A 14,522-nucleotide genomic window follows, 5' to 3' on the forward strand; every position below is an offset into this window, starting at 1 on the left:
CTAACCTAGATCTGGCCTTATACAACTTAACATTGTGACCCCAATCCTCCCTACCTATTTAAATAGAACCGTCAACTCTTACACAATCTCTTCCTTTCGTTATCTTATAAACCTCAATCAGATCATCCCTAAGTCTATGCTTCTCTAAAATGTAGAGTCCCAATTCTTCTAGCCTATCTTGAGAACCAAGGTGCTTTAAACTGGGGATCAGTCTAGTGGCCCGGCCCTCCTCTGCATCCTTTCCAAAGCCTCAATATTACACAGATATAAGGTTACACACAAGAGATTTAGAACCGAGAACAGAAGAAACGATTTACTGGAGGGGTGTGAGGCTGTGAAATGCACTACCGGGGTCAGTGATTGAAGCAGAGACCATGTCACTGTTTAAGAATAGATTAGATACATGGTTGAAGAAAAGGGGAATAAAGAGATATAAAAACAGGAGTGGGGACATAGGATTTCGGACTCCTGCTCACATATAGGCTAAACACCAACATAGACTGTTTGTGCTGATCATTCTGTTTCCACATTGCAATTTCTACGTAAATTGCATTCTTCCTCATTATTAATCCTGATTCTTATTTTGGTATAATCTACAAACTTGAAGATTTTCTTATGCTATCTCCATCCAAGTCATTAATAAATATTTGATTCTTAGAATGGAAGTTCGGGCACCAGAAACATTTCTATTCATGTGTTTGCCCATGTCTACTATCTGGCATCTGATTGGTACCTGCTAACCACGTGATCATTATTGAGCAGAGATCAATTAAATGCAAGTATTTAAATTTAGGGACCAATTAGCGCCGGATGACATTGCACCATTGTGATTTTAATAGCAGTTGATATTTTTGTTTTTATACAAAGCTTCTGGTGCCCGAACTTCCATTCTAAGAATCAAATATTTATTAAAATACACATGTTTAAAAAAAAAATTGATAAGCCATCATAGGCTTCAACTCCCATGTCTACACTATGAAAGTGGGAAGCCCATAAGGCTAGCACAGCTCAGTCCCGACATGCCATGTGCAAGCACCCTCTGGCAGTATCTCAGGGTTGGCGCCAGTTAAAATAAGAAGCCAGAGCCACTTCCCATTCTTAGACATGCCCTGTTTACTACAATATAGCTTGTTAACTTGATATATTTGTATGTATAGTGTCAGTGATAACAAACTCTACTGAAGCCTTTACCATTAAATTCTTCATCGTTTATCACTGTAACCAATGGGGTAAAACAAGTTTATTCTACAGTAAGTTGGGGAAATATGATACTCAATAAAGATACAACAAACCAAAATTCTTAAAGCTTTTTATATGTTACATATGCATTAGGTACCAGTAAAATCTACTTTATTTTGAAGCATTAATTAAGACCTTTTATTAAAATGAGATAGAAATCAATCAGTTAGATTTGAATTTTGTATTTACGCCAATAGTTTGTTGCTTGGTCATGTGATTTTTTTAAATGAAAATGTTGGTATCTGAAACTATATCAAATTATATCAAACCAAAATGCAGATATTTCTCATAAACTACCGAATTTGGAGAGCCGATATGCGGTAAGTGGGTATTTTGACCAGCTATTACCAAGGAACACAATCTTGTATTTGAAGAGACAGAGATTGGATGCTCTGGTTTAATTTTGTCCTATTGTCCTACCAAGATTCTTGCTGCTTTGATAATTATATTGATCATTTTAGCTGCTGTTATCACAGCCATGTAAGTTTGTTCTGATCACTTGGTTAATGATAAGTAATGCATCTACTGCCATCAAGGATGATGATGTTCAGTAAATTAACTTTTGGATCGGGTTTGCAAAATAACAGAAAATCTGCCGCTCTGAGCCTCTGCTGTCTGCAGTCTACTTTATTGCAGGAGAGGAAAAAGGAGAAAATGTAGAGGAGGAGAGCATTAGAGGTAAAGGAAGAGAGAGAGCATAAAAATTAGGAGCAGGAGTCGGCCATACAGCCCCTCGAGCCGGCTCCGCCATTCAGTAACACCATGGCTGATCTTTGACCTCAACTCCACTTTCCTGCCCGATCCCCATATCCCTCGATTCCTTTGGAGTCCAAAATCTCTCTATCTTAGCCCTTGAATATACTCAATGACTGAGCACCCACAGCCCTCTGGGGCAAAGAATTCCAAAGATTTACAAACCTCTGAGTGAAGACATTTCTCCTCATCTGTCTTAAAAGGCCGACCTCTTATCCTGAGACTATGACCCCTGGTTCTAGACTCTCCAGCCAGGGGAAAGATCCTCTCAGCATTTATCCTGTCAATCCCCCTCAGAATCTTATATGTTTCAATGAGATCACCCCTCATTCTTTTAAACTCCAGAGAATCTACTCCTCATAAGACAACCCTCTCATCCCAGGAATCAATCTAGTGAACCTTCCTTGCACCGTCTCTAAGGCAAGTATATCCTTCCTTAGATGAGAGGAAAACTGTGCACAGTACTCCAGATGTAGTCACCCAAACCCTGTACAATTGTAGCAAGACTTCCTTACTCCTGTACTCCAACCCTCTTGCAATAAAGGCCAACATGCCATTTGCCTTCCTAATTGCTTGCTGTACTTGCATGCTAACTCTGTGTTTCTTGTACGAGGACACCTAAATCTCTGTGAGAGAAACAACTTGCACTCATATAGCTCCCTTAGTGTAGAAAAATGTCCCGAGGCGTTTCTCAGAGGTGTAAGTGAACAATGGATGTGAAGCCAAGGGAGGAGATATTAAGAGGGGTGACCAATGAACTTGGCCAAAGAAATGGGCTTTAAGGAGGGCCTTAAAAGGAGAGGAAGGAGGAGAGACGGAGGGATTTAGGGCGGAAATTTCAGAGCCTGGGGTCGAGGTAGCTGAAGACACAGTCGCCAATGCTTGGGCAAAGTGAGGGGGAATGCACAAATGACCAGAGTCCCACAAATTGAGAGATCAATTTGGAGGGCTAGTTTGTACTGCTGGAGAAGGTTGTCGAGATAAATTGGAGGCATTGGGCGATAGGGAGGCAACTTAGGTCAGCAAATACAGGGTCGATGGATGAGTGGGACTTGGTACAGGATAGGATACAGGCAGCAGAGTTTTAGATGAGCTGAAGTTTATGGGGGCGGAGGATGGGAGGTTGGTTAGGAGAACACTGGAATAGTCGAGTCTGGAGAAATTAGATGCATGGATGAGGGTTACTGCGGCAAATGGACTGATGTAGAGGCAAAGGCTGGCAATATTCTGGAGGTTGAAGTAAGTGGTCTTTGTAATAGAGAGGCTAAGCGATGAGAAACTTAGGTTGGGGACAAATAGGATGCCGAGGTTTTCAGCAGTCTGGTTCAGCCTGAGACAATGTCCAGGGAGCGAAATGGAGTCAGTGACACGGCTATTTAGTTTGAGGGTATGTAATTTGTGGTGGGGGCCAAAGACCAAGTCTTCGGTCATCCCAATATTTAGCTGGAGAAAATTGAAAATCATCCAAGGCTGAATGTTGGACAAGCAATTTGACAGGATAGAAGAGTGGAGGGGTCAAGAGTGAAGTTCATCAGCATACTTGTCGACCTCATGTCTGTGGCTAATGTCACTAAAGGGCAGCATGTAGATGAAGAGAAGGGGGCCAAGGATGGATCTTTGGAGCCCTCCCAAGGCTCCAATGCAGGAAGAGAAGCCTTTGGTAGAAATGTTCTGCCTACAATCAGAGATGAGCTTGGAACCAAACAAGCGCAGTCCCATTCAACTGGGTAACAGAAGAGAAAGTCAACAATATGAACTCATTGCGACTTTGATATTGTGAAGCCCTCCAAAGCACTTTACAAAAGTTTATCCACAACCTCTTGTCAGACAAGCACTCAGACAACACAACAGCAGTCTTGGAGTTGAGGGTGGTGGTGGTGAAGTAAATTTAGGTATATATACATACACACATATAGAAGAGAGAGAGAAGCTGGTCTTATGCTTGCAGATAAATCTATGAGCTCTATGCAGATCGTATTGGAGATGAGGTTGGATGAGGAAGGGGTAGGAGGTTGAAGGAGTTGGTTTGTGGTAGAGAAGAGGACAGTGTCTGTGGTAAAGGAGGAGAGAGAGAAAAACAGAAGTAAAGGAGAGAGAGAGAAAACAAGTGAAAGCAAGAAGAGAACAAGAGGTGAAAGTGGAGAGAGAAATAAAAGTTTGGGGCAAGAATTTTAACTGTAAATTTTTAGACCGAAAATCAGTGTAAAGAGTAGCAAAAATGTGCTTGCAAAGGCTTTGTTAAAGGCCAAACGCGAGGCAAGATTAAAAATGAAAAGCGAGTTCTGAACCATTCAGAATGGTATTGGTCAGACAAGGGAACCTCAAGGTTTGTAAGTAGGGATGCAGCGAATTATTATTTAAGAGTATTTAGTGGTGGGGATGCAGCAGAATAGCCATGTTCCCTTTGTTCTTACTCTGGTTGGCAGATCCCAACTCCTGCATTCGGCTGGCAGCTCCAACCCAACTCAATATATAGTTGGCAATCATTATGAAAGTTATGTTACACACGGAGAGCAAAAGACACAGTGTTGAGAACTTTTGGTAGAAGCACCGTAAAAATTTATAGGAAATATTTGTCTTAAATTTTATGCTTTAATGTAAAAGGACAAATTGAATACTTTAAAGATGTAATTTGAGTTTGCAGTTCCAATGAACAGAAGGCAACAGAATAAAGAAACCCATATTCTTGGCCACAATGTCCTATAGGGTATTAAAACTTAGTATACGTTGGGGATAACAACAGCTAAAATTAGTGATATGCACTAATGATTCTTTCAGTACGCTGCAGATCACTCATTACAACCAACTGGAAGATGATGCACTCTGAATTTCAAAGCCTATATTATGTAGGACATGGGAAACTGGGACCACTATTCTGAATCATCTAAAATACCTTAACATGTACATGCTGACAAACAACTTCCCTTTTCAACACATTTGCTTCATGTAATGGAACCATATAGAACAATTGGAAATGTTACCACCATTACTCTCCTCCCCACACCATGTAGTACCTGTCAAAACACAGAATCAAATCAAAGAACTTCATAGAACAATACCAGAACAATACCAGGAAAACAAGTGAGAAACAAAACATACTACAGTAGGTACTGATCACTTTTATAATCTTTTGATGGTGATAGTTATTACCCATATTCCTCAGGGTCTATGAACTGGCTGTGTAAGGCACGTACAGCAGATTTATCTTTAGTATGAAACACAGGTGTTAGAAATTTAAGGCCGGACTTGGATATTCTCTTGGGTACAGCAGTGCTGATCACTCTTGTAAGTAGTCAGAGTCTTACATTTAGGGGTCTGCCCATACGGCCCAATATGTAGCAATAGGGCTCCCATTTGTGGGCTGACTTCATTGTTTTTAGCATTACCCTTCTTTCAGACTACTTATGACTGCAAAAACTGACCTCCCGTGTATTTTTTTTAGCTTCCCGCTTCAGGCCTAGGACTGTGTGCTGCTGTCTCATGTTTAAAACTTGACTGCTCATGTGACTTTTTATGACCCCCTTCCAGATGAGGGGCTGAGACATTGACTTCCTCCCTGGTGTTTTGCATGTAGGCCTGTCAAATACGTTGATGACCTTTTGTCCCCCTTGGCATGCGCGTTTAAAGAGGATGTTATTGCCGTTCTGAAGACGAATGGGGCTAATGAGTTTGGGATGAGACAATTTGATGATTTACACAAAAAGAACAGTGAACATAAATAAACTTTTCATATACGTCATTCAATGGTTTAGTACTAAAACATTGTCTTGGAAATTTCAGGTCTCCTCCTAACTAACCCTCGCTGCACATATGCTAAGGAATGTGTCAGTATAGGCAAATAAAAACAATAGGATACCCGTAGTGTATTCATTTTGCTTATGTCAAAAGAAATCTTCAAATAAATATACCTGCACTGCTTGTAAAGCAAACATTTCATACTTGCAAAATACCCAGTAACTTATCACCGTGGATGCAATCTACCCTCATTAGCCTGCCAGTCTGCCAGAGTTGACCTCAGAGCTGTGCCATTATCAACATCATTTGTTTTGCCTCCTTACTTATGCACTGTGCTGAAATCGAGATCCAAACAGTTTCCTACTCGAACTCAGAATCGCAAAGCTGTGGAACTCCTTATATTCCTGTGTCCTCTTTTGCTCCTGCAACATATAGGCTTTTAAAACAAATGCTTGGCGGCACCAAATTATTATTACTTTATTCACTCTTACTCTTTTCAACCTTAATGCTGTCTTGCACTATGGACCTTGACCTCGACTCTACCTTGATTTCTCAATAAAAATAACTCGATGTGAAGTCCATAAATGAACACCTTTGTTTTGCTCATTTTTGTACCCGTTGTCTTAAATGTTCACATTTGCAGGAACAGAATGTTGCTGTAATACAAATCTTTCCTGCCATCAATTATCTAAGGAGCACTGGCATAGCCACCACCAAAGACAGCTGAGAAACTCCCAACTAACACTGAGCATGAGTTGACTTGTAAACTTTTATTTCAGCAGCCCACTCTCAATTTCCTTCAAGTCCCGCTCCCCATGCTGCTTTCAAGGCCCACACGCTGGCTGATTAAGTGACCTGTCGAATCCTCTCCTCCTCCCCGTGCTGGTCCCTGTAGTCTATGTGGCAGCTCCAATGCTGCAGTAAGGAGAAGGAAAAGAAAACTGTTGCAGAGGCAATAAGGGCAAGAGGTAAGCAAGAGAAGGAGCTCCAGCAGTTCTAACAAGATTAACTAAAGTCAATGGGAACTGTTCTGGGCAGCAGATGGTCTCCCTGAACTTGCTAAAAGATCCTAGAAATTGCAGTTGGCGTATGTTGGAGATAGCCATAGATGAACGCTTAATGCATTTATCGGACATTCCTCTGACTGCTACTTCAACCTGGGTGTTAACTCAGCTAAAAATATGCATTAACACAGCAGACAACTGTCATACAAATATTGTAAGCATGTTTTCTCATTATCAATTACATTATTTTAACCTCAGTTTTCTATATCATGGGGAAATAATTAACTTTCAGTCGTAAGGTGCAGTAAATTGCTGTTGGGAGGTAGGGAAAAGACTCTATTTCTGGCTCAAATGCACCCACAACCACATCACAGCGTGTATTCCACCACATTCCATGTATTTTAAAAATGGCTTTGAAAATACATGGAATCTAAAATTATGTCCTGTGAGAACAGCATACAAACCTTTAATGGAACAAAAAACAAAATATGGTAAATGCTGGAAATCTGAAAAACAGAAAATGTTGGAAACACTCAGGAAGTCAGGCATAGCATCTGTAGGGTGTATTCCCTTGAGTTTAGACGGTTGACAGCTGATCTAACTCCTTCTGGTGGAGAAATCCAGAACAAGAGAGATTAATCTTAAAATTAAAGCAAGGCTATTTAGGAGTGAAATCAGGAAGCACTTTTTCCATCCAAAGGCTAGTGGAAGTCTGGAACTCTCCCCAAAAGGCTGTGAATGTCAATTGAAATTTTCAAGACCAAGATCGCTAGATTTTTGTTAGAAAAGGGTATTAAGGGATATGGAGCCAAGGCGGTGGATGAAGTTAGGATGCAGATCAGCCATAATTTCACTGAATGGCAAACAGACTTGAGGGGCTGATTGACCTACTCCTATATCAAGTGATGACAGAGAACACAAGACATATATGAGACCCAGAGAATGTGAATAGTTGAAGAGAGGGTGCACGAAAGCCTGGTAAAGTGGAGCAGGCTCCAGTGGCCCAGGAGTCTGGTGAAAGGAAAAGGCAAGTCAGCACCAGGGGTGCAGGTCACCCTGCTTCCTCCCCCGCCCCCATCCACAGAAGCGCTGTGCACCCATCCTACTTTACCAGCACCTTCTGTCAGAGAAAATAGGAGCTGTGGTTAGATGTTGTGTAAGTCAATATTAAGGTAAGATGGCAGCAAAATGCCAAGTGGACAGATAAGGTGCTGTTTCACAACCTTACATTGAGCTTCACTGGAACAGTGCGGAAGGCCAAAGACAGAGGGGTCAGAGTGGGTGGGGGTGAAGAATTGAAGTGGCAACCAAGCAGGAGCTCAGGGTCATACTTGGTGATGGAACGGAGGTGCTGAGCACAGCAATCACCTCATCTACATCTGGTCTCCCCGATACAGAGGAGACCGCATCGTGAGCAACAAGTGCAGTATACGGTGTTGGAAGAAGTACAAGTAAATCGCTGTCTCACCCAGGAGCTTGTGGAGCCCTGGAGGGTGGTGTTGGACAAGGTGAAAGGACAGGTGGTCCATCTGCTGCACTCAAATGGGAAACTGCCAGCTGCCAGGATCCTGCGGGTGGAACATGCAATGCTTTGGCTTGAAGCACAGCTCTCTGCTATTTTACCAGATGCATTAACTCGTTTCTTTTAGACGTGCAGATAGAGGAATGTCCAATGAATGTATTAAGCTCCAATCCCCTCTGAGTAACTTGACTTCATCATTCTGTCGGAGACTGCAGCCTGGCCTCTGCCATTCCCTCCATGCTGACATTTGAAGAACTTGCCCTCAGTCTTCACATACTTGCCATGATGTGGAGATGCCGGTGTTGGACTGGGGTGGACAAATGTAAGAAGTCACACAACACCAGGTTATAGTCCAACAGTTTTATTTGAAATCACAAGCTTGTGTTGTGACTTCTTACATTTTTTCACATACTTGACCGACTTGTTCGCGCGTTTGCCTCTCGGTATTCACCTGCTTGTCATTTCCCCTACAGTATGTTCTTATTTGTGACATTCTCCCCTTATCCCGGGTACTCACCGGTGCACTTATACCCGCGGTAAATGTGCGATTCCGGGCGTCCCTCCAGCTCCGCCTCCGCCTCCGCCTCCACTCTCTCCAACCGTCTCCCGGCGGAGTCGCGGCATTCAAACCAGCGCGCGCGACCAGCTTCACAGTCGGCAATCTCCGGAAACACCTGACCCCTCCTTCGGCAATCTCCGGAAACACCCGCCCCCTCCTTCGGCAATCTCCGGAAACACCCGCCCCCTCCTCCTTCGGCAATCTCCGGAAACACCCGCCCCCCTCCTTCGGCAATCTCCGGAAACACCCGCCCCCTCCTTCGGCAATCTCCGGAAACACCCGCCCCCCTCCTTCGGCAATCTCCGGAAACACCCGCCCCCTCCTTCGGCAATCTCCGGAAACACCCGCCCCCTCCTTCGGCAATCTCCGGAAACACCCGCCCCCTCCTTCGGCAATCTCCGGAAACACCCGCCCCCTCCTTCGGCAATCTCCGGAAACACCCGCCCCCTCCTTCGGCAATCTCCGAAAACACCCGCCCCCTCCTTCGGCAATCTCCGGAAACACCCGCCCCCTCCTTCGGCAATCTCCGAAAACACCCGCCCCCCTCCTTCGGCAATGTCCGGAAACACCCGCCCCCCTCCTTCGGCAATCTCCGGAAACACCCGCCCCCTCCTTCGGCAATGTCCGGAAACACCAGCCCCGCTCCTTCGGCAATGTCCGGAAACACCCGCCCCCCTCCTTCGGCAATGTCCGGAAACACCCGCCCCCCTCCTTCGGCAATGTCCGGAAACATCGTGGCTGCGCTCGACAATCTCCGTTAAAGTATCCGGCCTTTTACCATCTCGGCAAACACAATACAATAATACAATACAATACAAATCGCTTTATTGGCATGATAAGGTACATCTTATGTTGCCAAAGCATCAAAATACATTTATGGTTGAACACATAAACGCGGTTCCATTCATACAGTGTATAAACAGGTATATCCCTGAGTTTATAAATATATTTTCGCCTTGTTTATATATACTCTTGTCTTAGTTTACTGGTTGTCCCTCTGTTCATGGCAAGCTGTAACATAGTGTGCCGCCAGTGTTACACAGCTTCTCTCCTCCCCCAGTAGGAATGGGAGTTTTTGGTTGTCAGTCAGATTTCTGAATTCAGGGCATATTTGTGAGAATTTTTGATAGAAATTCTCTCTGATGCCCTGATATTTTCCACAGGCTGTGAGGAAGTGCATCTCTGTCTCAACTACTCCCTGACTGCAGTGAGAGCATATCCTGTCTTCTCTTGGCAGCCTGGTCTGCCTGTGTCTGCCTTTTTCGATCGCTAGGCTATGTTCGCTAAGTCTGTACCTTGTCAAGGTTCTTCTCAGTTTGTTATCCTTTACCATGGTCAGGTAATCAGCTATGTTGTATTGTCTGTTTAGGGCCAAGTAGCAATTGAGTTTGCTTTGGGTTTTTGTTGTTTCTGCCCAATATGACAGATATTTTTCCTTTTGCTTAGCGACGATTGTGTTGGGTCGAATTCTTTGTGTTACCCTGTCACTGTCCTGGGGCTGGTTATTGTTAGTATTGTTATTAGTTACTTTATTGAGTCCCAGGACTAGTTGACTGAGGGTATTCTTCTTTATGGTCAGCTCTTGGCATTTCAGGGTGTCGTAGTGATAGCATTGGGGGTTGCTCATTTGTAGGTGATTCCAAAATTTGGTGGCTCTTTTTTGGATAGTGATTATTAATGGGTATTGGCCTAGTTCCGCCCTGCATGCGTTGTTTACTGTTTTCCTTTGAGTCCGGAGGATACTTTTACAGAATTCCGCATGTAGGATCTCAATTGGGTGTTTGTCCCATTTTGCAAAATCTTGTTGTGTTAGTGGTCCCCAGACCTCACTGCCATAGAGTGCAATTGGTTCAATTACTGATTTGAAAATTTTGAGCCAAATGCTAATTGGGATTTCTATTTGGATTGATTTTTTGATGGCATAGAAAGCCCTTCTTGCTTTCTCTTTCAGTTCATTCACAGCCAGTTTGAAGTTTCCCGTAGAACTGATTTTTAAGCCCAAGTATGTGTAGTGAGTGGTTTGTTCAATTTTGGTTGTTCCTACTGTGAAATTTATTGTGGGTCCATGTTGTTTGGATCTTTGCTGGAACACAAGGACTTTGGTTTTTTGGGGATTTATTGTCAGGGCCCAAGTCTGGCAGTACGACTCCAGCAGGTCCAGGTTCTGCTGTAGACCCTCCTTAGTTGGTGACAGCAGAACCAGGTCGTCGGCATAGAGGAGGAATTTAACCTTGGATTCATATAGGGTGAGGCCGGGTGCTGTAGATTGTTCAAGTAGTTTTGCCAATCCATTAATGTAAATATTAAAGAGTGTCGGTGAGATTGGCGAGCCCTGCGTCACCCCCCGCCCCTGTGGGAAGTATTTTGTTTGTTTGTCTCCAATTTTAACTGCACATTTATTGTTTGTATACATTGATTTAATTACATCATATGTTTTACCTCCTACCCCGCTTTCGATAAGTTTCAGGAATAAACCGTCATGCCAGATGGAGTCGAAAGCCTTCTGGAAATCTACAAAGCATGCGTAGATTTTGCTTTTGTTATGGTGAACGTGTTTGTCAATTAGGGTCTGTAGGGTGAAGATATGATCGGATGTTCTATAGTTTGGCAGGAATCCAATTTGGCTTTTACTCAAGACATTGTGCTCTTCAAGGAAGTTTATAAGTCTTTTGTTTATGATGCTACAGAATACCTTCCCCAGGTTACTGTTTACACAGATGCCTCGATAGTTGTTTGGGTCGATTTTGTCCCCACTTTTGTATATGGGTGTTATGAGTCCTTTGTTCCAGATGTCAGGGAAATAACCGACACTCAGAACCAAGTTGAAGAGTTTTAGGATAGCCAGTTTCAGTTTGTCGTCTGCGTGTTTAATCATCTCGTTTAGTATGCCGTCTGTCCCGCCAGCTTTTCCTGGTCGCAGGTCCTTGAGTTTTTCAAGAAGTTCTTTTTCTGTTATTATGGCGTCTAGCGGGTTTTGGTTATCTTTTATGGCCATTTCAAGCTTTTCAAGTTTTTTGCGTATTTGGTGTTGCTCTGGTCCTAGTGTGTTTTTCTGGTATAATTTTTCAAAGTGGTTTACCCATGTGTCCCCATTTTGAATGGACAAATCGTCGTGTTGTTTTTTGTGTAGTGTTTTCAAGTTGTCCCAGAAACAATTCGACTCAATGGATTCCTCCATGGAGCTGAGTGTATTCTTAATAAATTGCTCTTTTTTGGTCCTGAGTGTGTTTCTGTATTGTGTTAGCGTCTGACAATAAGTAAGGCGTAATTCCTCGTTTTCTGGATGTCTGTGTTTTTGGTTTGATAGTTTTCTAAGTTTTTTCCTCATGTTATGGCAATCATGGTCAAACCATTTTTCATAGTTTTTTGTTTTGGGTTTGTTCTTGCGAGCTTTCAAGTTTGCATTTGTTGCCAAATTATCAAAAATATTGTTTAGTTTACTAACTGCCCGGTTTACGCCTTCTTTATTGTGAGTGTATATGTTATCCAGAAAGGTGTCTAAGAGAGCTTGAGTTGATGCATTGCTAATTGTTTTCTGGTATTTTTCCGTGTCGTTTTTGGCCCATCTGTACGATTTTTTGGTGTTGTACAGTTTACTGGGTTGTGTTTCTATGTTGTTTGTTTCTGTCTTTTTGAGAAACATAGTAATTTGACTGTGATCTGACAGTGTTGTTTGTGGTTTGACTGTGAATGCTCTGAAAGAGGATGGGTCCAAGTCTGTAATCATATAGTCTACTGTGCTGCAGCCAAGAGGTGAGCAGTAGGTCGATCTTCCTAGGAGGTCTCCTATGAACCTACCATTGACAATGTACAGACCCAGGTTTCGACAGAGCTGTAGTAGCTGTTTACCGTTGGTATTTGACTGCTTGTCACAGTTATGCCTGTATGGAAGGGAAGGGATGTCAAAGTGGTTATTCCCGAATACGTAATTGTTTCCCTGATTATTGGTGAAGTCTGGTTCTTCGCCCGTTCTTGAATTGAGGTCCCCACAGATCAACACGTTCCCCTGGGCCTGGTATTGGATAATTTCCCCCTCCATGTTGGAGAAGGTGTCCTCTTTGTAGTACGGGGAATCGATTGGAGGGATATAAAGTGCGCAAATGTAAACATCTTGGGTGTTTGAGATAATCTCCCTCTCAAGTTTGAGCCACATATGGTTTTCGCCCTTTTTTATAAATTTGATGTAATTCTTAAGTTCTGTTTTAAACCAGATCAGTATGCCTCCGGAGTCTCTGCCTTGGGTTACACTTGGTAATTTATTGGAGGGGACCACTAGCTCAGTGTACCCTTGGGGACAGCCGGTGTGTCCTTTTCCTTTATACCAAGTTTCCTGTAAAATGATAATATCTAGATCTTTAGTTTCCTCTATGAACTCTGGGGTCCTACTCTTCACTTCTCGCAGTGAAGAGCGTAGACCTTGGATATTCCAGGTCGAAATATATAAGGATTTCATGTTAAGTTTTATCTTTTTCTATGATAGGTTAAAGAGTGGTACGTGTTTGTCGTGTCTAAGTGTGGGGAAAAAAAAAAAAAGATCACCCCAGTTGTCTACAAAAGTTAATACAATTTGGTTACAGTTCTTTCTATTAATTAGTCCTTGATCCATAAGGCGGAAGTAGATGCTGCTGCACATCTGCTTATTGTCTCTTAATGGATTGTTTCTGTCTGAGGTATTGCGTACGTCCTGTGCATCTCTCCCTCTGTCTGGCTGGTAGCGGTCCTATTCCCCTGTGGGACAGGAGTGGTGCAGGTCTGATAATGTTGTTTTGCATGGGGATCCTCTCCGGTCTCGGTTGGTGTGGTGGTGGTCTTTGTAGTGTTCCTGATATGTACCCCGCTGATCTCTGGTGGTCGGGGGGGGGGTCCTCTTGGAGTCTGGGTATGGACCCGGTTAAAAGCGACGTCCTTCAGGGCTTTAGCAAAGATCGATATTTTTTGCCTTTGGATGTGGACGTGGTCGTAAAGACATTCTTCATCGAGGGTGGGGTGTTGGGCCAGGTGTACGTTGTGGTTTGATTCGCATTCTGTTGCTATGCTGGCATTTATCTCATGAATTGTGTTGTTGTTGAAGTCTGTTCTCGGCAATATTGTGGAAACAGTGATTCTAGTGTTTGGAAATGTATGCTCGTCAGTAATCCCCAGAGCATTGGGGTCCCTGCACTTGCGCAGTTTTAAGCATAGCATAGCAGTATAGTGTTGCCTATTTTTTGGTCAGTTGGCATTGTTCTGTTTAGTCAGTATTTTTTATATATCTATTGTATTTAAATTCGATGCATGAGGTGCACATTTCATTGAATAATTTCATGGTAAATTTGCACCTATGAGCAACTCCGGCCTGTTGCTTGTGGTGCCAGTTAGGCTTGTAGCTGGCGCTGTGACAGGAATTGCAGCTCTGGCTGAATAACCTCCTGAGAGTTTGATCACATGACATTTGCCCGCTGGTTGCAAATATTACAATTACATAAAATATACAGCACATAAACAGGCCTTTCAGCCCAACAAGTCTGTGCTGGTGTTTATACTCCACACCTGTGTGGTGGGGGCAGGTTGGTAGAGGACCTTTGTCTTACGGATGTTTAGTGTAAGGCCCATGCTCTCATACGCTTCGGTGAAGGTGTTGACGATCGTTTGGAGTTCGACTTCCGAGTGAGCGCAGACGCAAGCATCGTCTGCATACTGTAATTCTGTAATTCGACGACAGAGGCTGGGA

At 43.2% G+C, this 14,522-nt stretch overlaps 1 protein-coding gene across 7 annotated transcripts in view; it reads right to left on the reverse strand.

Moving 5' to 3' along the window:
• LOC147102144 (uncharacterized) overlaps nt 1-8,919 on the reverse strand; it is a 52,002-nt gene extending 43,083 nt beyond the window's left edge. For 2 of the 7 annotated variants that reach the window (XM_085964400.1, XM_085964394.1), the window contains exon 1: nt 8,771-8,879. The gene's annotated coding sequence lies outside the window, so the exon portion shown is untranslated. Of the gene's footprint in view, nt 1-6,050; nt 6,150-8,770 lie in introns of all 7 variants that reach the window. The other 5 variants (XM_085964396.1, XM_085964402.1, XR_015073216.1 and 2 more) reach the window with 5 other exon arrangements.
• Between the last annotated feature and the right edge of the window lie 5,603 nt (nt 8,920-14,522).

The sequence above is a fragment of the Somniosus microcephalus genome, chromosome 22 (genome assembly GCF_052327205.1).
Source record: "Somniosus microcephalus isolate GS21.2 chromosome 22, FLI_Smic_1.0, whole genome shotgun sequence".
Classification (NCBI taxonomy): domain Eukaryota; kingdom Metazoa; phylum Chordata; class Chondrichthyes; order Squaliformes; family Somniosidae; genus Somniosus; species Somniosus microcephalus.